Raw genomic sequence first — 27,655 nt, forward strand, 5'->3', positions numbered from 1 at the left:
TGAAAATGTATTCCAGATTAAAATTTGTTGGCCTTCAAGGTACCACAAGACTTTGTTCTTACTGCAGCAGACTCATATGATAATGGATTCAAATTACTAGAAAAGAGATTCCAACTATAATAAATAATAATTTATTATTTATACCCCACCCATCCAGCTGGATTTCCCAGGAAGAACTTTCTGATGGTAAGAGCTGTTCTACAGTGGAACAGACTCCCTCAAAAGGTGGTGGACTCTCCTTCCTTGGAGGTTTTTAAGGAGAGGTTGGGTGGCCATCTGTTACGAAGGCTTTAGTTGGGATTCCTGTATTGCAGGGAGTTGGACTAGATGATTCTTGGGGTGCCTTCCAACCCCACCATTTTATGATCCTATGACTACCTCCTCTAGAAAATGGAAGGGGCATTCATTCATTCTACTTGTACACCTCTTTTCCACCCACCCACCCACCCACCCACACACACACAATTGTGATCAAAGCAACTTACAATACATAAACATGCCTTTCTAACAAAACACTACAATACTACATAATAACATAGCAAAGCAAAAATAGCATGCAAAAAAACCCCACTCACATTTCAATACTATAAGTATAACAAGGTTATGTAAACACGCAGCGGCCAATAGCAAAAGTAAACAAGGGAGCTACACAGTTTCACCTTAGTCCTAGAAACACCTCTCCCATAATGTTGCTCTCGGGCATGATGTTTGTCTGGGATAAATCAGGGTTCAGGTTAAGAGAGGAAAGGTTGGGGGCCCTTCAGGAAGTGTGCAAGTTCCCCTCCAACTCCCTCTCCCCACTTAGAAAATCTTCCCACCACAGCTAACCACAGACATCTAAAAACGGCAGCTAAGAAGCTTGCTACAAAAGTTCTGGGAACTCAGCCTACTGCAGGGTACAGGATTGGGGCAGAGTGTGGCCAGCCTGTTTAAATAAAATAGCTGTGTACAATATAAGAATTGCATCATTAATGAATGAATCTATTAATTTTATTTTAGCTATTTATATACCATATATCTTTCTGATCAAATTTAAAAGAATATCAGTGTTCTCCCCCCCCCAATGGTGCGAACTAGCATTTAGTACTGGCACCTATTTTTTATCAACTTTTTAATTAAACGTTGATCACAAACTCAATAAAGAAGGGCGGAGAGGGCAGAGGAAGAAGGAGGAGAAAGCATTTTACAATTCATCAACATCATATTTCACACAGAAAAGCACTGAAGCATGCAATGGATAAGATGGAGTGAAATTAGTCATAAAAAACAGGGAGGGGGGTCCTCTAAAATGCTTGCAGAAATAAATATAATATGTTTTTTGTCAAGCCCCTTCAGCTAAACAGGCAGGGGGAGTTCCACAGGACTGGGCCCACAGTACTCAGGATGCTTGTGGTGGATAGGAGCCATAGGGGACCATGAACAGAAACTCCCTCAAAGCTTTCAGCGATGGGGCAGAGATAGAATCCTTGAATGGTAGAGTTGGAAAGGACCCCAAGGGTAATCTAGTCTAACCCCCTGGAAAGCAGGAAGGACAGTCAAGGGATCAGATGTACTCTCATCGCTGAGCAACAAAACATGCAGAGCTCAGTGGAGTGGGAGGCCGGCCAACCAACCGGAAGAGTCTCTGAGGTGTACTCGCCTTGGAGGCAGAGTCAGCATCCAAAGTCAGGTCCAGTCCTAGGGTTGGGCGAACAGCCATCCAGGTGGTCAGATGGTCCAGGAGTCAGAGAACCTGATAATCATGAGGTGAAGGGTCAAGAAGAGCAGGAAGCAGCAAGGTAGGACCGGGAACTACAAGTGTTGTTCCTGCTGCTGGAAGCTCTGCTTAAGAAGGCTGAAGCCAGCTGGTTCTCATCAGTTCCTTGAAGGCTGATCAGCTCCAGGTGGAGTCACTCTGCCTTCTCCCCTCCAGGCTGCTGTTCAGCAGACAAAGCTGACTTCTGGCCCATGGCAGATATAAGGGACCAGGCAGTCCTGAAGATATCCTGGACACAAATTGCATCAAGCAGTTCTGGGGGTGATCAGTGAGAGGAGCAGGGCAGCAGACTCAGGCTCACTAGCAAGATCTTGCTTTGTGGAGGTCAGAGGCCAGGGACAGCTGATGTGAAACTGCTACCTTCTGCCACACATGGATTATACCCAGAATTGTCATTTGCATGGCCTGAGGAATAAGTTTCTTTTTTTTAAAAAAAATAATATTTATAAGTAGTTTCAAAGTTATAAAGAAAAAAGAAAAATTAAAAACAACACTGTAATACATAGATAGGAAAAACAACAATACAACAAAAAAAAGAAAAAGAAAAATGGAAAACACAAGAAAAAAGAAAACAACATAGATCCCAAGTTACATATCTATAACTTCCATTTGCTTGTTTCATTGACCTCCTCACACCTCCCTTTTTGTATTCTAGTTTAATTAATTATTTCAGCAAATTCTTTCCATCTTTCTCAATTTTTGTTAAAAAAATTATCTTGACAGTTTAACTTAATAATTAGCTCAACAAATCCTTACCATCTTTCCCCATATTCTGTTATTCAAATTGCCTTAATTTATTTAACCTTATCTTACCCTAAAATACCTTAAAGCTTAAATCTTAGTTTTCAAATATACATAACTCCTGATATCATTTCTGCTAGAGTCACATAGTTTCATTCCAACATTTTCCCTAATATTCATTAATTTTTAGCCAATTCCCTAAATAAAAAGTTTCCTTTATAAATTTTCTTCCAATCTTCATCCGTCTCATCTTCCTGGTCTCAGATCGTGTCAGTCCTTACTGCCCAATCCATGTAGTCCTGAGGAATAAGTTTCTAGTGCCTTTTTCTTCTTAAATGCTTCTTCTCCTATATACAGTTTTCACACGGTTGGTTTTGAACTAGTCTGACCATTTTATTGGCTTTTAGCTAGGTTTATTCAAACCCACCTCAGTTTTCGGCAATGTAAGCTTTGAAATGCTTGTATTTTATTTTTATTTTTGAAAAGATATCCTATCCTGTCTCACTCACCCATCTCTACCCTCCATCTCTCTGTCTTCATTAATGGACATGCTTCTCTCTCTCTCTCTCTCTCTCTCTCTCTCTCTCTCTCTCTCTCTCTCCGACACATGCAAGGTTTTATCAGCACAATTAAATTTAAAATTGCCTTGCCAAGGGGACCTCTGGGCCATGTAAAGGGGAATGGCTGCCAACTAGCTAAATGTTTCATTTTGTGCAAATGGTCACTCTTTCTCCCTTCTGGGAACTGTGAGCAAGCCTGTGTGTTGGGAAAAATAAGGATTATACAATTTCACTCTGATTCATCCTTGTTGGGCGAAAGCACATCCAAAGCAGAAAAGTTCCTCCTTCAAATCTCAGCTTAACCATGATTGTCCCACCTAGCTAACTTGAAGCAAGTAACTGTCTCACAGCCTCAAACCCGCCTGCAGTAGTGGGGTAATAATAATCCTGGCTATCATACAGGGTTATTGTAAGGATGACTGGGATAATGTACGCTAGACCTTTTGAGCAATTACGAAAAGCTCTATATGCCCACACCTGTTTGTCTTCTTTTTCTTTTAACCCTCAAATGTCGCAGAAACCCATTTTGCATCTGTGGCTTACCAAAAAGAACCTGTAATTCACAGAGGGAAAGGGCTTGGGAAAAGCGGAGGGATGCTTGGAAACCTGTACTTTCTAAGCTTTCATTAATAATAGTAATAGAGGGACGCGGGTGGCGCTGTGGGCTAAAGCCTCAACGCCTAGGGCTTGCCGATCGAAAGGTCGGCGGTTCGAATCCCCGCGGCGGGGTGCGCTCCCGCTGCTCGGTCCCAGCGCCTGCCCACCTAGCAGTTCGAAATCATCCCCGGGGGCAAGTAGATAAATAGGTACCGCTTACCAGCGGGAAGGTAAACGGCGTTCCGTGTGCGGCTCTGGCTCGCCAGAGCAGCGTTGTCACGCTGGCCACGTGACCCGGAAGTGTCCCCGGACAGCGCTGGCCCCCGGCCAATAGATGTGAGATGGGCGCACAAACCCCAGAGTCTGTCAAGACTGGCCCGTTCGGGCAGGGGTACCTTTACCTTTAATAGATCATCACTACAGAGTGCAAAGAAGAGGGAAATGTGGAGTTATCTATGCACATAACGCACACAGTCTCTGTCTCACCCTCTCTGGCCATGTTTGTGCATCATGCTAGACCATGGTTTAGTGTGATGTGCGCAAGCAAGAATGAACTCTCCTCTCCTCCTCACATGCAGCTGAGATTAGGAGTTTGGAAGCTTCCACTTTTAGATACTCACAGCTTACTGAATTGGGAACCATGGTTCATATTAACTGTGGTTCGTTTAAACCAGCCAGCTTCATAAACCATGGCTTGAAGTGGACTTGTTTCAAGCGAGATAGTTAACTGCAGTTTGTTGCTTCAGACAAGGAGACAAACCACAGTTAAATTGATCATTGGTGCTCACCACTTCTGTCCTTTCTCATCCATCTCCTGCCTCTTCCTAGATGTGTGTTACTGTATCATCCTCCCTCTCCTCCCTCTTCCCTGACATGCATTGCAAGATTTCATGGCCACAAGCACAATAAAGTGCAAGGCTATTGCCATGAGGTAGCCCAGCAGGTCTCCAGTGGAACATCAGTGTTGGATAAGAGCTGTGCATATGCTGTGTTTAAAATATAAAATAAATGGGTAGTGCAATAATAGCCATAGTCCTGCAGACTGTATGTGCTATGCGAATTTAGAAAACATACACATATTGACCTATTCCGCATTACCTATTTTGATAGTCATGGGGGTGGGGAGCATGCAGGGCACCCAAGTCTTGCCCCTGCCTCACTGGAAATGCCCATCAACTTGAGAGGCCCTCAAATATTTTATTGAGGGGGTTGAAGACCCCCTCAGCTCCTAAGAATGACTCCCATGCCTTCAGGTGTCTTCTAAAAGTCATATAGTTATTTATCTCCTTGACATCTGATGGAAGGGCATTCCACAGAGTGGGAGCCACTACCAAGAAGGCCCTTTGCCTGGTTCCCTGTAGCTTTACTTCTTGCAGTGAAGGAACCGCCAGAAGGCCCTAGAAGCTGGACCTCCGTGTCTGGGCTGGACGATGGGGGTGGAGACATTCCTTCAGGTATAAGGTAGCTTATACACGTTAAAGTAAATAATATTCCAGAGGGTTTTATTTCATTTCCGTACCTCCCCCCCCCTTGAAAACTGTGATTTGATTCTACCTGTGAGCTGAAGAATTCCTTGCGGTTGGCAAGTATCACATTAAAGTGTTAAGCTGAGCCAACAATGTGTCCTGAAAGTTCAAATTAGCCACGGAAAGCCAGGGATCAATTGTACCAGCGCTTATCTGCGGCAGCACCTTTGACTGTTTGTTCAGTCAGTGTGATCATTACCTAGGGAAGGAGATCGGGAGAGGGCTCTGTGTTACTGTTGCTGAAATTCAGCCTTCTGTTGCGAAAGCAGTGCAGATATTTGCCTCTCCACCCCACCCTTGCCTCCCTCTTTACTCGAAACACACCCTAGTGACACCCCTGGAGCCACGGAGGAATGCCAGAGTGGATTAGCAGCTATGGTGTCAGTGATGCATGTAATCCTCTGAGGAACACACAGTTGCCTCGAAATGGTGTGCAGTCTAATAGGAGGCAGGAAAATGAGTTTTGGATCTTCAGATTTCCAAGCTGTGGAAATCTGTATTTAAAAAGGCATCAGGAAGGCCAAGTATGGGCTGTACAATAGCAGGACTGAACCCTGTAGGAGCAGAAGCTTCATCAGAGAGACTTAGGTAAGGATGGCAAACTGGCCAGTCTCCTCCTGGACTGGGAAGAGGAAGGAGCTCTAATGGCATTCTGCTACTGGGAAGTCTGCATTGGATATAAAGTAGCCCACTCTCCAAGTTGGGAGTCTGAGAATGCAACACATACAAAAATGGCAAACTGGGTTCCCCTAAAGGCTGAAAAAAAGGGCAAATGAATGGATGGATGAAAGTTCAGGCAGATTTGTCCTACAGACAGAAACCTAGGATGCCACTGGATATAATCTATGTTGTAATACCTAGGAAGTTGAATGGAATCTGTTCCGGAAGTCCGTTCGACTTCCAAAATGTTTGGAAGCTCCTGCAGCCAATTGTAAGCCATGGAAGTGGCTTCGGACGTTTGGGTTCCAAAGAACGTTTGCAAACTGGAACACTCACTTCTGGATTTGTGGCGTTCGGGAGCCAAAACGTTCGACTCACAAGGCGTTTGGGATCGAAGGTACGACTGTAGCTCCAAACTAGCTGTAATTGTGGACAACCAGTAGTCACACATAACAACGCGTAGCCTCTTTTTCTATACACACGGACCGTCGTGTGCATCAAAAGGTGCATGCATCTTCTTCAATGGAGTCTTATTGAGCATAGCAATACATTTTAGGCTGGACATCTAGATGCACATAGACATCCTTATCTGCCTCCCACATAGGAGTCGGCTTTTGCACACAGAGCCCTTTTGTTAGATTAGGACAAATGTGCTTGGAGTGAAACTCATCCAGGGTAATCCCTGTACTGCCAAGGGAGACACACCTTCCTGCTTTCTCAGGGCTGATGTCTGGAAGACTTCTCTAAAGTTTTAGCTGGTTTTAATGTTGCATTTTTATCCCTTTGCCTGTGGTTCTAGTCTGGATTGGGAGCATCACTTGTGGTATTTCCATTGCAAGAAAAGCTTCCTTTTGTACCAATGGGAGCTTTTCTTCCAGTGCAAACAGGAAATGTGGGAGAGGAGATCTCAATTAGGGACACAGCAGAGACAAAGAGTTAAAGCCTGCCTTCCCCAATGCCAGGGTCCTGATCCAGTTGGAGGGCCCCCTGCCTGCTACTTTCTATTTAAAAGCCATTAAGAGACAATGAGGTTTGTCAGGGACGTTCATCTGGTGCTTTCATTATATATCTTTAGGCACTAGGTGAAAACGTTCCTCTTTAACCAGGTCTTTGGCTCATTAATATTCTGCAGCCTTTGAAATGTGTTTGAGGGTGGGGGTTATTGTTTTGTTGTTTCGGTTTGATTATTTATTTGTGCTTTTATGTTTTATTTTTGTCTTTTGAACCACCCTGAGATTTTATGCTAAAGGGCAGGATATAAGTCTAATAAATAATAAAGTAATAACTCATGGGATATTAAAGACAATATATGTTCCAGACATTGGAGTGTTGTCTGCTAATACATTTGGCCTGCAGAAGACATTTTTTTTGCTTGAAAACAGGATGTAAAGCTAATCTCCATCAAAAGAAAACTCAAAAGGGTGTCAGGCAATAAGATTTTAACTATCTAGAGCAGTGGTGGCCAAACTTGGCCCTCCAGCTGTTTTTGGACTACAACTCCCATCATCCCTAGCTAACAGGACCAGTGGTCAGGGATGATGGGAACAGTAGTCCCAAAACAGCTGGAGGGCCAAGTTTGGCCACCACTGATCTAGAGAAAGTTCTGATATCAAAAAGAACCTAAGGGGGGGGGGGAAACACCCCTCATCAATAAATCTATCTATAACAATTCTGAGACATTTTGAACTCAGAATTAGGATTCACTTGACATTAAAAGGCAAATCTACTTAATTTGCAGTTCCGGAACCATGCACAGACTGAAACACAACCAGCTTTCAAAATCTGCACTTCTCTGAATTTTGTAACACAGTTCTCCAGCCAAGCAACAGGTATGCAAATACATATTCTGGGGTAAAGTGTGCACACAAAAAATTATATATTCATGAAAATAAATACAAAGTGCATTATACCAGGGGACATTTTGCTGGCAAAAATGTATATAGTAAGAGAAAACTACACTGAAATGCTGACTAATTTTCATGAGGATTTTTTTTTTAAAAAAAGAAAAGATGAAAACTGATGGGAAATTGGGGAGACTGGAAAAATGAGAAACTGGCAGAAATTGATAGATTTGCTCATCCTACTCAGAAGGAAAGATTTTGCAAAGAGCTGTGTTTTATATATTTTACACACACACACACACACACACACACACACACTTTTTTAAAAAATCACCATACTGCAAATAGGAAAGGTTCATTTAAACATTTTTAATTGATTTGTTGGTTTTTGTTTCATTTTCAAAGGATGGTGCCATATGCTTTTGAATAATAATTATTATTTAAATTTTTCCCTGATGTGAGAGATATCATTGAAGTGGCCATTTTCCTTTGGAAAGTCTGATGAAAAAAGAGAGCAGTTTCCAATATGAAAATCAGTCCCATCATACAGCGTTGAGTACAGTTCTTTTTTGGAAGAATTCCTTGGCAGCTCTAGAGCTTGGCTGGAAAACAAGCAAGGCAGCGAGCCAAGCATTATCCCTGCAGCATGGCTGATTTTCTTTCCTGCCTTAACTTCGTTTAATATCTGAACTATTAAATGTGCAGAGCACACCATTTGAAAGGGCCACAGTGGCTGCAACTCCAGGTGGCTGTTTTAGCAATCTCCACCCCGCATCTCCCTGTTTCCACATCCATCGTTCCAAAAGACCCTGCAGTGGTCAGGTGCAAGCCTGAGACCCGTGAACGATGCACAAACTTCCAGGAGCTTTGCCACATGCCCAGCTCAAATATTCACACCTTGCCAATCACTCATGACAAAGTCATGCATGTAGAGCCATTTTCTTGCCATGTTAGGGGGAAGCAGTTGAAAAATGTTAACCAGCAATAAGTGTTATGTGCAAAAGCACAATTAAGGGTGCAATTGGTTTTTGTAAACCACTTAGAGGTGCTTTGGGGCTGTTGTGTTCTTGCTTTTAAATAATCAAACGGTACACAAATCTTTTGGCACCGGGTGAATAACTTTAGACTGTCTCTAGCTTTTAATTTTTAAAAAAGAAATATAATATTTGGTGTAATTGTTTCTGCTGTTTGCTGTGTTTATTTTTATCAGTTGATTTTTTTTTGTTGAAATGCAGCCCCCCCCCAATTTACATGGATGTTACGTTCTAAGGCACCACACGCAACAGTGAAATCGTGTATATTTGAAACACCATTGGAAAAGCCTGCAAGCCCGGCATTCCGCCCCTGCCCCATTCTGCCCCTTTTTGTGACATTGTTGGGTCACTTCTGGGTTTGGTGTGATGCGGGTATGTGTGGCCTTACACATAATGAATGTGCGTAAAAGGGGGTTGCCTATAGTGATCATATCACGTTTCAAAAATCCTCCAGTCCATCTAAGGCTACTTGTTTATATTTTGTTTTGTTTAATTTATGTTCCTCCAAATAATGACATGGAGAGAGGACCACCCCCCCCCCGGAAACTAAGTTTCTTTCCCAGCCTTGCACCAATATTTCACCACGAAAGGAGCAATTAATGACATTTTCCTGTTAAAAGTCATCATATGTATAAAAACAAGGCAGAGATGAGATGATGGCCCTCTGGATGCAACTGGACTCTAACTCTCATCATTCCTGACCATTGGGTGTGTTGGCCTGGGACAGATGTAGGACAGATGTAGAGAAACATCTGAGTGGCCACAGGTTCCCCACTCTTGGTCTAAGCAGCAGCCCCAGGATGCAGCTGAATTCATAAACTCAGTGGAAATCTCTCTGCAGAGCTTTCCTTGCAATGTTTCCATGCAATGTTTGGGTCCCATCCTTTCTTATCAGTCATCTGACAGGCTGTTTTCGGGAGGACCCCTTTGCAAAGCTCTCTTCCATACACAGCGCTTAAAAAGCTCCATTGGACAGGCTTTCTGTAGATTCTATTTCAAAGGGAGGAATGTCAAAAAGAGATCCTCCAAATAGCTTCCAGATGTGGTTGTTTCTTTTCCTGATCTAGACTTGGAAGGAGGGAGCAGGGAACGCCTTTAAGTGCTTCTCCATAGTGAAATGGGGGTGTGGGGAGTCTTCACTGCAAGGAGAGAGAGGAGACACAGAACTAGAAATCATGAGATGGGGCGGAGGGTAACTGAGCCCCTGTTTGAGACATTTCAGGGCGTGAATTGCATTTCAAATAATATCCCCCCTGTGTGCATGGTAGTATTTTAAATTATACATCAGCAATCCAAGCTCAAGCAATTTATCATGGGATGGGCCCTGTCAAGCTGGGGCTAAAGAGAACGGGATTTAACTTTCAGGAAGTTCAGCCTCCCCCTAATCAAGGCTTCTGATTCAATCTTACATTCTGAAATTCCTCCTGAGACGCCTGACAGAGAGCCACAAAGGCAATGATCATCATCTAATGATGTTTGGCAGCAACAGCTGTGTTCCTCGTGCAGGCTTTTGAATGTAGCTCTGTGCACAACTTGTACCAAACAGATTTCTAGGACTGATGGCCCTCTCCTGAGAGGCAGGACTGAATAACTGAAATGCCTCTGATGGGTACTTGGCCATTCATTCTTCCATCTCGAGAATAGAACTCCATAGCCTCCTCTCAAAAACATGCTCCATGCCAGTCAGACAGTCACAATGCATGCGCTGTTCTCTTCCTTTCTCTCCTCAAAACTTTTTTTTTCCTTTTTCTTTAAGTGAACCACACATCTAAAACAGAACTTGTGTTTGGGTGCTTTTATATGAAGCTACTCCGACTGGCAGTGGTCCTCTAAGGTCTTGGGCAGAAGTCTTTCCAGGGAGTCACAAACATGACTGCCAGGTCACCCATGTCAATTATATCCTTGAATCTGGTGAGTGGCTGCTCTAGTGCCCAGCAAAAGACAGGCAAAGGCCTGTCCCAATAACAGACAGGCATGGACTTGTCTTGACCAGGTGCCAATTGCACTGGGAGAAAGGTGGAGGCTTATCAAAGAATCATACAATTGTAGAGTTGGAAGAGACCCCAAGGGTTATCCAGTCCAACCCTCAGCAATGCACAAATATCAGCAAAAGCTCCAAGGAAGGAGAGTTCACGACCTCCCGTGGGAGACTGTTCCCTTTCAAGCAGCTCTCACCACCAGAAAGTTCTTCCTGATGTATTTTAAGTTGCATCGAATGTCAGAAGCAGTGGACCCTCTTTGCTTCCAAGTGCCAGTATCATGTCAGGCAAGAGCCCTCCTCTCAGGAGAGGTAGGATCAGTAGCAACCAGGCACATGAGAAAGGGCCTTTTCTTCAGTGGCTCATTCTCTGTCTTTGGAATACTTTCCCCAACATCTTTTTGACACCAGTCTAAGGATTAATGCTGGCTCCCTTGGCCAATAAAGCGAAATGAGCGCCCCAACCCCAGAGTCATCCCTGGCTGGACCTAACGGTCAGGGGTCCCTTTACCTTTAAGGATTTAAATATATACATACAGCCATATATTTGAATGTTGATATCTCTCCTTCATTTTCTCAGTGGGTGGTATTTGGCTGCCTGCTCCAGCTCCAAGGGCCTTCTGGTGGTTCCCTCACTGAAGCAAGCGAAGTTACAGGGAACCAGGCAGAGGGCCTTCTCGGTAGTGGTGGAACACCCTCCCATCAGATGTCAAGGAAATAAACAACTATCTGACTTTTAGAAGACAACTGAAGGGATGTTTTTAATGTTTGATGATTTATTGTATTTTTAATATTTTGTTGAGAGCCACCCAGAGTGGCTGGGGAATAAATAATAATAATAATAATAATAATAATAATAATAATAATAATAATAATAATAATTATTATTATTATTATTATTATTATTATTATTATTTTACGGCAGGAAATGTGTGCTTTGGGAGATGCTTTATGTGATCAGTTGTAGCTATTACTGTTGTATATTTTTTAATTTTAATCCATTTACAGTGCTAACTGCCTTGAGACCTTCCAGTATAATGCAACACATAAAGTAATTGTAGTTTATGTTGTTGGTTATAACATCATAATATAGCTATATAAATCATAATGACAAGGAGAAGAAGGAGGCTGTCTGGCTACCAAGACATATCAACATTTGTGGCCCCTTGAGTCTCTCATCCCAGTTACATGTGATCCAGAGATGGCCTTCTCATGAAAATCGCTGTATAGGCCATCCCCTAAATTCTGTATCACCAAAGTTTAGTGACTGGAGCCTAGGTTCTCCCCTAAACTCACTTTATGAGTTTTCTATGGCCATCACCATCACAGAAGCCCAAAGCTCTTCCCAATATTTATTGCTCAGTTGATTGTCATGGTAAAAATATAATGGTGGCCTCTCCTAGAATATTGTGCTATATCCAAAGAAGTCTAGTAATGTTTTTACATGAATGCATATTTCCTAGAAGGATGATTTCATCCATCAATCACAAGCATTTGATTGGTGGTCTGGTCTACTGCACCCATTCAGAGTTTACATTTCCCCACGTTTGCAATTGTCACCTAACACTTGAAATAATTTTTTCCGACGCCTAATCTTGCATCATATGGAATTTTAATAATCCTTTGGAAAGTTACCTCACAGTGGAACTTGTTTCTAAGTAGAGGTAGTTAAGATCAGGCTGCATGTAGAATTCCTATCTCATTCATCCTTTGAAAAAGCTTCATGATGTCCACTTTACTTCCACTTTACCGAGGCTTAAGTCATAATAATATTATATGTCTCCATAGCCGAGTTTGGATTCAAACCTGTAGTCATGCATTTGGCTCCTGTTGCTGTGCACAATGATGTTAATTTTTTCATTCCCATTTCACAATATTGCTGCAGAATTTTCATTTCCCTGTGGAGAATTTGAGAACTGGGTTTTAAGTCCCTGCTTAAAATATATGTGCAGAAATTCTCGTGAGAAGGAATGATTGAGGGTCTCTCTCTCTCTCTCTCTCTCTCTCTCTCTCTCTCTCTCTCCATAGTGAACTATCAGGTGAACTTCTTTTAAAACAGAGAGTCACATTACCCAAAACATCAGGAGGAGCTCCTCCTTTTTGTCCCAGAGGCAAATGGAAAAGCATCTCAGGCACGTAGTCCCCTTAGGTGTACCTGATCTACACCTTTCTCCCACACCCACTCCTTCTTGTTTAGTCTGTTCCTCCTATCCCCAGGATCCTATCAACAAAAGAGTTAGTCATCTAACCAACTGAGCAGCCTTTACATTTAAAGGTGGAAACCAGAAGCACTGCAAATGCAGCAAGTCAATGACTGGCTACTTCAAATTGGTGTGGGAAATTCAGTCCCACCCCAGCCTCACCCCAACTTCCATTCCTCCCAGAGGTAGAGCACATGCTCTGCATTCAGAAGGCCCCCAATTCATTCCCTGGTGTTTCTAGTTAGGGTTGGGAAGTTTGAGAAAGATTGCTTCATGCAACCCCAGAGAGCCACTGCCGGCCAGGGTTGACAAAGCCAAGCTAGAAGGCCAAAGGTCTGAACTGGGGGCGGGGTGTTCACATTACCACCTGAGGGTGCAGTGATGTTGTGTACCTCCAGGTGCATTTCACATCAGCAGAGTTTCCTTAGCGTCTGATTCTTTTCTGCATGTGCACGCACACCTGGGGGGCAGGAACATTTTTACACCCTGCTATTGTGTTCACACTTTGGCAAGAGGTAGATTAGGCCTGGGCTTAAGGACTCCATTTAGTGTGAAGCTGGTTTGAGAAACAACTCATCAACAGTTGTATTTCGTAACAAAGTGCAGGTGGCACATGCATTTTGGATAATGTCGCATGAACAGGGATTAAGAATCCAGCACTGGAAATGCAGTGAGTATAAAGCATCTTCCACTGTTCTCCTAATTCTGAACCCTATTTTTCCCCTTGAAGATTATCAGGTGTGCAATTGGCAACAGAAACCAATCTGGAGAGCCATAGATTCCCTATTGTCAGGATGTTGACAGTGGCTCCTGACTGGTTACCCAGGAAAGTCTAAAGACAAGGAAAAGTTTCTTACCATCCTTTTTTATCTCAATATTTACAGAGAAAGTCTATAGAACCCAGCCTCTTGGATAATGGCATTGTCCCGAGTGAATCTCCACCCCCACTCCCGTCTCTCCCACTTCTTCATTCATCACTTCTACGGGTACTTCTAAGTGCCCTCTGTCTTTGAGCTCTTTGCTCTCCTACTTTTAAGGCTCGCCGGGTTCTGGGAGACGGAGGGTCTGGAATGCTTTCTAATGACACCACGTCAGCCAGCTGCGGCTCTGGTTCTGCCTCCTCCTCCTCCTCCTCTTCCTCTCCCATTATTTCCCAACTTTTCCCCTCATCTGCCTCTGAGCTGCTACCTCCCTTAAACCCCTGTTGTAAATCTATACTGTCTTCCTCTTCCTCCTCCCTGGAAGGGTCAGGATGGGGAGGCGGTCTCCACCATTCTTTCTCTGCCCAGTCCCTGACACCTATCCTGGGATAATGGTGAGGATGATTATTTATTAAGTAATTTAGTTTGTATACCACATTTCATCCAAAGATCTCACAATGGTTCACAGCATAAAAACACAAACTAAGAACACAAAGTTTGTTGCACTTGTGATTACCTTATGCTATGTCCTGTAATTATCTATCAAAAGAGAACTTTCCATAGTATGCTTTGTCAGAAAGAGTTTCTAAAACACAGAACTGTGAAGAAACTAGAAACCAGAACCTCCCAAGAGTTCAGAAACTAGAAGAAATCTGGTGGACCTCCAGCTGTCAGTGGATGAGGTCAGAGAAACCTCTTCCTCCCTTTGCAATTGCCACAAAAATCTGTTCGTTTCTGCACCCACCACTCTCATCGCTGTGCTTCCCTCCACCACCGCCCCATACCTCTGCTAGACATTCAAGTTTCTGAACTTCCCTGCCTTAAACTCTGAAGAATGAATAAATCTGAAAGGTGATGCTTATGCAAATGTCATGTTCCTATTCTGATCAGAAAACGGAGTCAAGATGGGGAGGAGGTAAGGCAGGGAACATTCAATACAAACTCGTTGGCGTCGCGTCAACACTGCTGTCCTTTCCTGAGTTAGCAGCTGCTTTTACAATACGGTCTCTCCTTTTTTCAAAACTCCCAATTCCCCCTCCCACTGAAATATCTGTTTCACATTATTTTCCCCAAGATAAACTGCCTACATATTTCTATGCTGAATCTCACACTATTATTTCCTGCCCATATGGTGTCTCAGAAACCAGGGAGTCATAAAAGGAGTGACAAAGCATTGTGAGAAAAAGCATCAAGCTGCGTGCTTCTTTTTTTGTTTTTGTTTTTGTTTTACAAATGTGAATTGTGTGCTGTTGGCAGATTCTTGTCGTTGTCTTGTTGGGCTGTGTATGTGATAAAGGGGAGCCATACCAGGGTGAAGGCATCTTCTTCTGTTTGTCCCCATGTCAGTTTCAGTTTATTGGTTAGTTTTTCTAATAAGGCTGTTTCCCATACTATTTGGTACCATTGGTCCATGCTTACTCCTGGCAGGTCTCTCCAGTGTCTGGCTATGATGTTTCTGGCTGCTGAGAGTAGGTGAGTTATGTGCTCTTTATGAACCAAGAAATATTTAATAAAAAATATGTAAAAATAAAATATAATGTGAATTGTGTGTCTGTACCTGAGTGTGAATGAAGAAGAAGGTGATCGAGACAGGGAGTAACCCTAACCCTAAAAACAGTGGGTGCGATTCTAAGATGCAAATAAGCAACTCCACGCATACGTCCAAAGTTTGGGAAGATTATAGGGAGAATGAAATGTGAATCCCTGGGAGCAGCTTCCAGCACAATAGAAGAATTGAAAAGATGCAACAGAAATTAAAACACAAACTTAACAACAATTTAAACACTGATACACACATCATACGTCCCTAAAAGACATCATTCACATAAAACCAATTTACAATTACCAGCCAAAAGATCCTTTAATTAGTTTGCACCATCAAATGCCTGGGAGGAAGTCTTCTGATCCAGGTAACCCCACTGCCTCACTCAAACTTAAAGAGTTGCTTTTGGGAAAGGTACTCGCCTGCATGGGAAACGTACAAGGGGTGAAAATATTCACATGTGTGTCTTCGCTGCTAATAGGGAGAGGCAGATTAGAACAGTGATTAAGATCACAGGCATGCCAATAATTACAAAGAAGCCTCTGTCTCAGCCTCATTCCCACCACCCCGCTGTAACATGGGGGAAACAGTGCTGTCAGAGGTGGTTTTAGAGTGGCGCAACAAGTGTGGTCGCCTTGAGTGCTGCGCTGCAGGGGGCACTAAAACAGTGCTTTAGAATGGAGCAGGTTGTGCGTCTGATTTTAGCATTGCACAGGGCGCCGCTGAAAGTTCAGAACCCAAAGACCGCCACTGATGCTGTCCTACCTGTATGGTTGTTATACATATTACAGAATAGCGTATGAACACCGAAAGCCTGAGCTGGGAGACCTGAGACCTGGTGAGCAAATGGGCTCCTGCAGCCTCTCTACCTGGACCTCAGGACTTTCACTGCCCAGCCACAGCTTTTCTCCCCAGGCCACACCCACTCACCAGCCCTGCTTTGCACCCTCCTCAACTGTTTTTGCCTGGCTGGAATTTGTCCTTGAACTGGCCTAGATGGAGGATAGAGGGTGATGTGTGAGTTCGTGGAGAAAGAAACAAGGGGCAGCAGCTGTGACAGGCATCCTGTCTTTACTCACTGTGGTTTCATGGGTCTGCTGGTCAAAGGGACGCACCAAGAAATCTGACCTCAAAGCTCTCCTGAGCATATGAATGTTGCAAGGTGTAGACTCAGCAGGAAGTGCCATATGACCACACGAAGTGTCTTATTTTTCTCTCCACACCCCCCCCCCACATGTCCTCCTATGGCTATGAGTGGTCTATGCCACCCCCATTGGTCATGAACAGCTTGGCTAATATGTCCATTAGAGCAACATGTGAAGACTTGTCATGGTAATGGGACCAAGGAATGACAAATTTGAGCATTTTGATTTCTCTCTGCTTCTAACAACAACAACAACAACAACTTTGTGCCACCCTCACTGCCGCCTTGCCCCTCCCCGTTCTGGTAAGCAGCAGAGACGTATCTGCCAGGAATTCAGCTAAGCACCTCCTCCCTTTCTGAGCAGCACTGATTCCACAAGGAACTTCCATCTGGAAGATCCCTTCATGGGAATGCACAACTTTTTTTTTGTTTTTGCACAGATCACCTGACATTGCCATTATCAAAATGCCAAAATACTCGTTTTTCCATTCAACCCAGATTTTTCCCTCACCATGGAAAAACTGTGAAATAAAACTAGTCCATTGCAGATCTACAGCTGATGGTGATGTAGAAATCCATTAGCACATTTTCACAAGCAGGTTTCTCACAGAGGCAGTGATGTTTCTCTGGGTAAACCTATTGCCCTACTCCTGGATGTTCTGTAGCCCAAATAATACAAGCATTGCCTATTTTCACTGGGTGCCAAATGTTGTGGGCATGTCAGAATTTCAATAAATCAATTCTGAGGTGCTATTATCTCATGATCTAAACACATGTGGGGAGTTACCTTGGAGACTGTAAACACAGTATATACATTGGGATTTAAGATAACACTACAAGCCTTCTCCCTGTGGATTTTAAAAAGTAACAATCTGCATGCACAGGTACAGAAGTACTTGTTGCATTCATGTCCAGAGCAGGAAATGGTAATGGAGGGTGGGGAGTAATGGTTAAGGGGAGGGGCCAGGAAACATCATATGCAAACATTCCATCAAGGACCACCCACTGGAATACCTAAGAAAAATCTAACCGTAAGCGTGAAAGCGTGTTGACAGTCATGTGCCAATTCACTCTTTAAAGCTGAATCAGAGCAAACAGCAACAGAAAGAGTGCTCAGACACAGAGCTTTAACACAGAGACCTGTGCCTGGAAAGAGCAAGGCCAAAGGTAAATGTGGATAAGCCCAAACACTGTTTTCCTCCTGTGCTGCTATTTTTTATCACTGCTGCTTGTAAAAAAAAAAAGTCAAAAGGTTGTCTCACTCCTTCTCCTGCCATGTGCCACACGGAAAATAGTAATTCAAAAGGCATGTACTTTTTCGGGGGGGGGGGGGGTGTCAATTCATACAAACTCATGAAACTGCATATGGGTGAACTACTGACTAGCAGACTGAGCCTTGTTCCAGAATCCAGAGCTTTTAAAATCCCGGCTACTGTTCTGCATTACAGATTCCAATGGTAGTTCTAATGATTTGTCCAGAAGACACTTGCGATGATTGGTATTGCGAGCCCCACATTTTCAAAACACATGACTTAGCTTCCTGAAATCACGAGATGAAAGAATAACACTTGATGTTGTTTTCATTTATCTCCTAGGTTCTGAGCTTCCTTGTTCTCAAACCACATCTTAGCCAGGACGAGTAGAATTTTCCTCTTCCTTGGTTGAAAATTAAAATATTGTGCAAAGCTATTGGAGGCTTTCAAAACACCTTTGCCCAAAGGCAAGCCATCCTCAATATTGAATTACGTTGCCATCATTGAAACGACTTCCATATCCCAGCTATAATCCCTGCTCTGGGATTATTTCTTAATGAAGAGCAGGGTGTAAATCATCTAAACAAATAAATCAAATCAAATTATAGCTTGTATGATCCTGCAGCCCAAAGCTAAACAGTAGCGAGAGATGGAAGCGCATTGAAGAGACCTGAGTATCAGTTACATTTCATTCACATTTAGAAAACTCTGTGAAATGGATTAGCACTCTATTACTATTATTAAACTGTGCTGGGGAAAGATGACGTGTTATACCTGTGTCTGTTTTTCTTGCAGGGGAGGGATGGTACCCTTGAAAAACTGCCAATAAATATATATATATTCTTAGAAGAGGGAGAGGAAGAGAGCACTTAGGGCTGGAGCTGCCCAGTTGCGCACCTGCCGAAAGGTGCTGGGCTTTCATTTCTTTCTTTCTTTAAAAAAAGGCCATCAAGTAGCAACAACAGAAGCAACGTGTTATAGAAAACAAGAAACCGAGGGTGGTTTCTAGGCATGTCCCGTCTCATAATAGCACCCTGCTCATGTGACATCTGTTTCCAATGATAAATACAGGTGGCACCTGCTCAGGGTCCTCAAAGGCTTAAGTATAGGCTCAGCGTTGCCTGTCTTTAGAATGGCAGGGCCAAGAGACAGCAAGCTGCTCCCTGCTAGGGGTGGGGGTGGGAATTCCATTCTGTTCACACTGAAAGGTGAACGTACCTCATTGGCACTCTTCTGGGGTGATACATTAACCACAATGCAGGCACACTTTGAAATTCACACTTCTCTGAATTTTGGAAGAAGGGAAAAAAGGTCCAGCAAAATAATGTGTGCAAAAATGCATCATCTACTGGGATAAAATGCCTATAAATGGGAAATGGGGGGGGGGAGGGATGGCATGATGTTAGGGGAAATGGTTTTGCAAACATGTGCAAAATTGAATGCAAAATGTGTCTATTGGGAGAAATTCACACTAAAATGTCAAAGGATTATTCAAAAACGGCTTTCATTGCAGACAAGACTGCGCTAGATGGAGCAATGGTTGGATTTGGCAGAAGGCAGTTTCCTGTGTTCCTATAAGCACAGGTGTGCAAAATACAGTGTTACCTCGGGTTACAGGCGCTTCAGGTTACAGACTCCGCTAACCCAGAAATAGTACCTCAGGTTAAGAACTTTGCTTCAGGATGAGAATAGAAATCGTGCAGCGGCAGCACGGGAGGCCCCATTAGCTAAAGTGGTACCTCAGGTTAAGAACAGTTTCAGGTTAAGAACAGACCTACAGAACAAATTAAGTTCTTAACCCGAGGTACGACTGTAGGGTTGGAGAAAAGCTGCAGGGAGGGAGTTAGAAGGGGGAAATTGGAGGCAAAGGAAGACTTAACTATCCTCCTCTTGCTTTTCTGACGGAAAACACGCCCTCCCAGCCTTGTTTTGGCAAGGTGATGACAGAAAGTGTAATTCCACATAAGTGAGTAAATTTCTTCTGAATTGTTCAAACTGTCAGCCATAGTTTACCAGAAGCCTGGGAAGTGTGAGATGTGAAAGGTTTTGTGGAAGAAGGCACATTACTGGGTGTTATAAAAAACACTGTTTATTACTGTGCATGAACTATGCACAAGGTCTGGAGATACCCATGTGATACAGTGTTTTGCAAAACATGTGATGCCCTTCAGAACATTGCGATGAATTGAATTTGCCATGCATGACCCTTTGGAGCTAGATATAGGAGCTTTTATTGAGGTCACAGGAAAAAAGAGAATTCCAGTTTTGAAATCTGGGATGTTTAGCATTTTTTCGCTCTCCACAGGGTCCCTTGGTTCTGAGATGAAAAGTAGTTTAGCATCACATGGATAGTTTGTGGGCCAGTTTTAGTGCCATGTAAATAATCTCCTTTCTAAGGACATGAGATTTCTAAGACAAAGAACAGGGGAGTTTCCTGTGTGTAGCACCATTGGTTCACCTGGTTCAGTGACCCTGAGTCAGTTTTTTCTACACACTGAAAGGCAGCAAGGGACAAGGGAACAATTCAATTCATTTAGCATTCAAAAGTAAACTTACCAAATTCATACTTTCCACAACAATGTGTGAACTGAAACACAAGCAACCTTCAAAATGTGCCCTTTCCTCCAGTCAATCAACGTGTAGAAAAATGGATACATATTAGGATAAAGTCTGCATATAATTGCACGTATTAGTGAAAATAACATACAAAAATGGGCATCGTTGTTTATGGGCATAGTTGTTGAAGCAGCATACAAACATGTTTATTAGGAGATATTTGCACTAAACTGCTGAGGAATTTTCATGGATTCATGCAGAAGTGTGGAGAGATGATTTCAAGCCTGGAAAGATGAGGGGAAATGGAGAGAACCAAAAATTTAGAGATTGTTCCATCCCTACTCCCAGCCCTAGCAGAAGATGCTGGGGACTGACCCCATGGCCTTCTGCTAGGAATGCATGTGCATGAATTCCCCTAGGAATGTATGAATTATGGCTTTGCTATGTTCATGACAGAAGCACGGGATTGGCAGAGAGAAAAGCTGCTGGAAGGAAGCAACTGGAGCTGGGAAGTGGACATAGCCTTCTCCATGCTAAGTGACCTAGTGATGACTAGCAGAGGTGTCATCAGTTCCATGAAGTGTCCTCAGTCCAGTATAAAACACCATAACAAATTGTATCTTGTACGGCTAGTAGATCACTTATCTGTTGGACACAGTTTGTACTTCCAGCTGACATGCTGACCTTTCTGGGGCTTATCCTGCCAGAATAGCTCACAGACTAGCTCACATTCTTCTCGCCGTCCTGCTGTTCCCTGCATCCTGTATCTCAGGGTCAAACGAGGACAGCCATCACTAGTCCGGCATTCACATGGCCTGAACTTATTTACTTGGTAACTAAGGGGTAGCTGGGCGGATGGCTCTGTAAAGCTGCCCTTATGAAACTGGGTTTCAGGAGAAGCCAATGGAATACTTTGTGCAAGGTTGCACCTGTACCCCATCCAAGGAATAAACCAGATCCAGGAGCTTTTCCAGGGTCAATGTGAAGGAACTGAATTACAATTCACCATGAGGTTCAGTGCTCTCAGGTGGTGCAGTGGACCAGCGTGTCTTCCTCTTTACCAGAAAGTTGGTGGTTCAAGCCCACCCAAGGCAGCATTCCTACATTGCAGGGAGTTCGACTAGGTGACCCTCAAGTTCTATGATTTGAATTTGGGATAAAGGATGTGGTTGTTGTTAATTGGGTTATCAATACCTGGATGTCTTTGTTATCAAGAGCAGCTGCCTGTCCTTTTTCACTCGTAATTTCTTTCTGAACTTATTATTTATAGTAGCCGCCCCCTCTAACCATGCCTATATATACCTGCAACTCAATATAATGCTTCGTGAATCAACCAGTGGACTGCAGCCAAAGAAAGTTTATGTGCTAATAAATTTGTTAGCCTTTGTTATTTTAGTTTCCACTTAATCAAACTTGCACATTCTTCCCCTTTAAGGGAGAAACACTGAGATTTAAGGCTTGTCTCCTTGCCTTTGTCCTACAAAATGTCATATTCTCCCTTTCAAAGTGTGGATTGTATCTTGACAAACATTTTCCTGGTCAAGTTCGTCTGCTTGTTCATCCTCACCAGCCTCCTTCTCTGCCCGTTCACAACCACACATCAGCCCAAGGCAGCCGCGATAATTCTCCCTCACAGCAAAGGAACACCAGGGAAGAATTTATGGATGTTCTTCTGAGAAGGGCTAAAGCTACTGTACATCAATAATTTCTCCGCACATGCCCACACCCAATCTCAACACGTTTTCCAGCATCATAAAAGGGACTTCTGGTAGACCAGCACAGTGGGCCAGAACAAGAAGCAGAAGAAATGATCCCAGAAAAAACAAGTATTGCTACTGAGGCACATTCAGTGCATAGTATAGCGTTAAATACCATGTATCAGATTTGGGGGGTGGAGAACATTTCCTTCTGGGCCAGCTTCTGAGAGATTGCATGCCAGAGGCAAAGATGGGAGGGGCAGGAGATGCAAATTTGTGTCATTATTTATTTATTTTAAGTAATTGATGACTCGCCTTTCACATGCATCTTACGATGATTTGCAAACATATCATAAATACATTTTTTTTAAAAATAAAACAGTACCAAAAAACTAGGATAGGTTTAAAAACAAGACAAAATAAAGAGATGCAGAAATCTTGTCCAGCATGCGTTTTGTCCCGTGGGGTAATTTCTATGCTCTCTCATGCATCTGTCTCTGTCCTGCATCCTGACAAGCAAGGGTCTTTCTCAGAGTTCAAGGACACCTTTCCAGCCAAGCCAAAACAATCAAGAGTGTTTCGAAACAGGACTGGTGAGGGGCGTGGCCTGCAAGAAAGGAGGGTTCCTGCGAGGACTGCAATGTTGGGAGAGTCCCAAAGGCCAGATCTAGAGGCCTGGAGGACTACCCTCTGACCCATGGGTAGGCAATCTAAAGCCTGGGGGCTGGATCTGGCCCAATCGCCTTCTAAATCTGGCCTGTGGACGGTCTGGGAATCAGCATGTTTTTACATGAGTAGAATGTGTCCTTTTATTTAAAATGCATCTCTGGGTTATTTGTAGGGCCTAGGAATTCGTTCTGTATTTTTTTCAAAATATAGTCTGGCCCCCCCACAAGGTCTGAGGGGCAGTGGACTGGCCCCCTGCTGAAATAGTTTGCTGACCCCTGCTCTGACCCCAGGGTCTTGGACGCAACACCCCTGGTGCAGTAGACTGGCAGCAGGGACAACATTGCCTTCCCTGGTGCACACCTCCAAGGTCTCAACTGCTAACTCCTGGAGACTCCTGGGCCTCCTCCTCACTCGCACGGCCGGTTCGCTTGCCCTCTCTGAGCCTGCAAGCAGTGACAAGAGCGAAGAGGTGAAGCACCCCACTCCTCTTGCCTTGTGCTGTCCCTCTGGGCAGTTCTCCATCCTGGGCCCAGCAGGAGAGGGCAGGGAAGCTGTGAGAAGGTGAGGTGAGCCCGCTCAGAGTGGAGAGTGGAATCGCTGGGGGCACCTTGCTCAAGCCCCCAAACCTGAAGGCAGCAAGGAATTAGCACTGTGCTGCAGGTGGCATGGAGTAGGCACTCCACATGGAGACATCCAGACCACAGAAACCAGTCCTCTGCCTGTGGGAGTGCCTTCAGGAGAACGCCACGATGGACACACCCTGCAGCGTTGGACAGCTTGGCATTCCAAGGAGTCAAAGTGCACTCCGTCCCCTTGTACTTCTTTCCTTGAACAGGCGACGTTCCTGGCATTGTGGCCAAGGAGGGTGGCGTCAGCTAAGTGACTCACGAGGACATCACTACCCAATGTACCCAGGCAGCTGTTGCCCTGTTTGTTTATACTGGATGTATCCCCTTTGCATTGTTACCACATCTGTAACTATGTTTTTTTTATGGTTGGCAACCATTACTCAAGATTTACTAAACAGACCTGGCCAGGTTGTCTTCTCTCGTGTGACTCATCAGGCTTGAAGTCACTCCTTTCTGCAGCGTAGGCTGGGGTCCCCCTCCTCTTGCTGCTGCTGCTCCTGTTGCATCAAGCCATAAAAGAGAGAGAGAGAGAGAGAGAGAGAGAGAGAGAGAGAGAGAGGCTTTGCAATAGCTGGGTCCCCGCCCAGAAACTTCTGGCTCACTGCCAAGCAAGCAGGGCGTAGTATATTTTTAAAAAAAAATTTTTTCATGAAAGCCAGACTGATTCATAGAAACTCTTCTAAAGCACAGTCAAAAAGACACCACCCATCCCAGCACACCAGCAGGGGAAACTTATAACCCTCGCCAGCCAGAGCACTCCCTTCACTGCAGCTCTGAGTTCCAAGGCAGCCGGAGTTCAAGAGCACAGCTCCTTCTGCAAAAGACCTCTTTCTCTAAGGTAAGGATGCTTCCCAACAGAACCTGACTGTGCCTTGTGACTGTGCAATTTTGTCTTGCTCAGAATTAGCATCTGCCTGTCTTTCCTCTCCTCCACTTTGGGGCTCACAAAGTTTCAGAGAGTTTGGAGAAGGGGGCAGGCTGTCCTTGATTTTAATGCACTCACCCTGTTGCTATTTAATTCATTTGGAAGACGTTTCTTGCTGGCATCCCAGACACTGGATTCCTTGCAACAATTAGAATATGGGGGTTCACTTAGAAGAGGGAAATGGAACGAAGTGCCTAATGGGTGACTGTTGCAGAGAGGGGAATTGCTACATTCCTGTATTGTGACACGCATGCATTTGCAAACCTTGCGGGCAGGTGAAAGTCAAAATCTAAAGAAAAGTCAACTGAAGGAAGGGCTGACGCTTGCCACAAGGGTGACCACAATTCAGTTACTCTGGAAGAAACGGGTTGTGAGTTGCGGCACAACCCGTTTCTTCCAGAGTAACTGACTCTGCTCAATATATTGTCCCTGCACTGTGTACTGTGAGTCTTCTTCTGTTGCATTAGCAGGTCTGGTCTGCGACACTTGGGTCCCCTCCTGAGCCCTCATAGTTAGAAGGATTTAACTTGAGCTGGGAAGATTCCCAGCTAGCAAGAATGATGTTGAATACGCCCTTTCAGTTGGAAAAGTAACAATGGTTTTTAAAGTGGGGGCGGTTATTTGAAGTGGGGTGGATCTACACAGATTGGAGTGTCTTAACAGGTTGTAAACTATTGGGCTGGGTGTGGAACTGGAACACATAGCTTAGCGCGCCTTCCTTTCCCCAGAAATTCCTCTGGGGAAGGAAATCCTTTAAGGGCGATCCCTTAATAAAGTTATATTGCATTGATTGGACTGAAAGAGTGAATTAGCTAATGGGCACAACAAGTGCATTGTTTGAGTGCAGATTGTGCCATGCACACGCAGTGTTTTGCAACGCAGATGGCATCGTTGTCACGAGCAATTTCTACATGCCTCTTGGTGCTCCTGCCAAGTATCACCTGCGCAGAGTGATATTTAACTGGCAAATATTATTAAATGCTTTGCACCCAAGGCAGTTAAGCACTTGTGGACCTTCAAATAGAGGGATCTTCCACTGAGGTCAGCACTTTGCTGCATTCCAGTAGTGGATCAAACAAGAAAACATTTCAAGGATTATATTACAGTTCCCCACCTCCATTGGCTCAGAAGTAGGTCTCACCATGGCCATTTGGTCTTATTTAGGTAAATATGCATAGCACTGCAACTTTATACTCACCTGTCAAAAAGGCCTCTGGTTAGCATTATAGATTTTTATTTATTTTTAAATGAAAGATTATATATATGTAACTGAAGTGGTGGTGGAGGAAAGATTTTGTTTGAATCGACTTGCACGCTGCCTGAAGGAATGCAGCTTTCCCTAGGTGTGGCCCATTTCAACATGTTTCCAGGGAGGGGAGGGTTCTTTCTCCTCGCACAGACAATAAAGGGAACAAAACTCCATTTGGAGGAAGAGATGACTCAGTTTGCCCCTAGTACAAACCAAGCTGGCCCTGTTAAGTATTCCCTTCAGCAGTCCCATCCAAGTACCTGGAATGATCCAAACTTTGCCTCCAGATTCATCCCATGCTGCTAGCAATATATATATATAAATATAAGTGCCCAAGGGGTGGAATGGGCAAGGCCCATTAAGCCAGTGGCGTAGCGTGGGGGGTGCCAGGGGTGCCGGCTGCACCGGGCGCAACATCTGGGGGGGCGCGAGTCCAGAGGGAAGGGACAAGTTCTTTCCTCCGCCGGGCTCCCCGCCGCCACCGCCAGCCTTGCGCCCTAGCACGCGCGCCCCCCGCCGTCGCTGTGGCTGCGCTCCGCTCACTGCTCGCAGGAGGAGCAGCCGCTGCAGCAGCGCCAACGCCGCCACTGACGCCTGGCCGGGCACGGGAAGCCTCTGCACCCTGCCGCCGCCGCCATCCCCTCGGCCCAGCCACAGGCGGCGGCTGCTTCTGCCTCCATCCTCCTCCGGGCAAGCAGCGTTGTTTGCGCGGCAGCGCCAGCGGCAACTCGCAGGTTAGGGGTTGGGGGGCGCAAATTACTTGCCTTGCCCCGGGTTAGGGGGCGCAAATTATTTGCGTTGCCCCGGGTGCTGACAACTCACGCTACGCTGCTGCATTAAGCTCATGCTTAAACGCAGATTGCTTCCAGATAACACGGCACTGCAGAACCCCCTAATTAAATGGGCAATTATTTAGACTTTCATGATAATGGTGCACAATATCCTTGGCATATGCTTAGCCTATAGCATGAATATTTCACTAATGCTCGGGATCAGCCATGTTGTGCTAGCTAAGGCATGCCCACCGAGGAAGAATTATGACTTCTGCTTTGAAGTCATAGAGGTGCATCGCATCCTGTGGGTTGCATTCCAAATAGAATGCTTTTATTTGTGCATGATGCTTTTGATCTTCTCTTGCGCACGTTTGCGCTATTAAAAATGAATATATGTATGAATGATAACTGGTGCTGGTTTTATGTTTGCATTAGCAGGTGTGGATGACGCAAAAGGCCCTTCTGGGCTCACATGTGGAGAAAAACCGCACCTTTGCTTTTTAACTGCTTTTTAACTTGGAAGGGTAGGGAACTTCCACCATGGGCCAAAGAAGGCTGATGGAGTCAAAGTTGGGAAGACTCATAGACAAATACAGTGGTACCTCGGGTTAAGTACTTAATTTGTCCCGGAGGTCCATTCTTAACCTGAAACTGTTCTTAACCTGAAGCACCACTTTAGCTAATGGGGCCTCCTGCTGCCGCCACGCCACTGGAGCATGATTTCTGTTCTCATCCTGAAGCAAAGTTCTTAACCCGAGGTACTATTTTTGGGTTAGCGGAATCTGTAACCTGAAGCGTATATAACCTGAAGTGTATGTAACCTGAGGTACCACTGTAAGTGGGGCAAATGTTTCAGAGCTTTCTTTCCCCCGTCCCACCTCAATCCATATGTTTAAAGCAAGGCTTGATGAGTGCTAGATGGACTTCAAGAACAGGAGAGATTCTCTCACAAGCCGGGAAATCGTCCCCCAGTTGGATCATGTTGCAGATGCATCATGTGCAGTGCGCCCATGATTTTTGGGCGGTGTACTGCACGTGCAATGCCATGTGATAGAGGGCTTTGTGTGGCCATGAAAGCTGTGGTTGGGCTGAGAACCATTCTGGAATGTTTCAGGTGACTCAGCCTGTGGTGTGTAGGAGGGGAAGAGAAGATGGTGCTTGCTCAAGGAACCTCACATGGCAGGGAGAGGGGCCCACCAGATCTGCTGCCTTGCCTGCCACTTAGCCACAGCCCGGTTGGATCAGATCAAAGGTCCAACTATTCCAGCCTCTGGTTCCCACCAGTGGATAGTCTGAGATACCTCTGGGAAGCCCATAAGCAGCACAGGAAGGCAAGGGTTTTGTTGTCGTCTCTTTCCAGCATCTGGTATTCATTTTGCAGAGATACTGCATCTGAACATGGA

The 27,655-nt window shown here is 44.5% G+C and overlaps 2 protein-coding genes across 7 annotated transcripts in view; one reads left to right on the top strand and one right to left on the bottom strand.

The window, feature by feature from the left end:
* Window positions 1-27,655, bottom strand: part of GSG1 (germ cell associated 1) — a 112,086-nt gene that overhangs the window by 27,768 nt on the left and 56,663 nt on the right. For 3 of the 5 annotated variants that reach the window (XM_082240036.1, XM_082240034.1, XM_082240035.1), the window contains one exon: window positions 23,706-23,799. The exons of 1 other annotated variant lie outside the window; for it this stretch is intronic. The gene's annotated coding sequence lies outside the window, so the exon portion shown is untranslated. Of the gene's footprint in view, window positions 1-23,705; window positions 23,800-24,672; window positions 25,801-27,655 lie in introns of those variants that run through there. One more of the 5 variants, XM_082240037.1, reaches the window with a different exon arrangement.
* The window catches only part of EMP1 (epithelial membrane protein 1), a 30,491-nt gene continuing 26,809 nt past the window's right edge, over window positions 23,974-27,655 (top strand). Inside the window, exon 1 of one of the 2 annotated variants that reach the window (XM_082240054.1) lies at window positions 23,974-24,143. The gene's annotated coding sequence lies outside the window, so the exon portion shown is untranslated. The remainder of the gene's footprint in view (window positions 24,144-27,655) is intronic. The other variant, XM_082240053.1, reaches the window with a different exon arrangement.

Source organism: Podarcis vaucheri, assembly GCF_965113315.1.
Source record: "Podarcis vaucheri genome assembly, chromosome: 10".
Classification (NCBI taxonomy): domain Eukaryota; kingdom Metazoa; phylum Chordata; class Lepidosauria; order Squamata; family Lacertidae; genus Podarcis; species Podarcis vaucheri.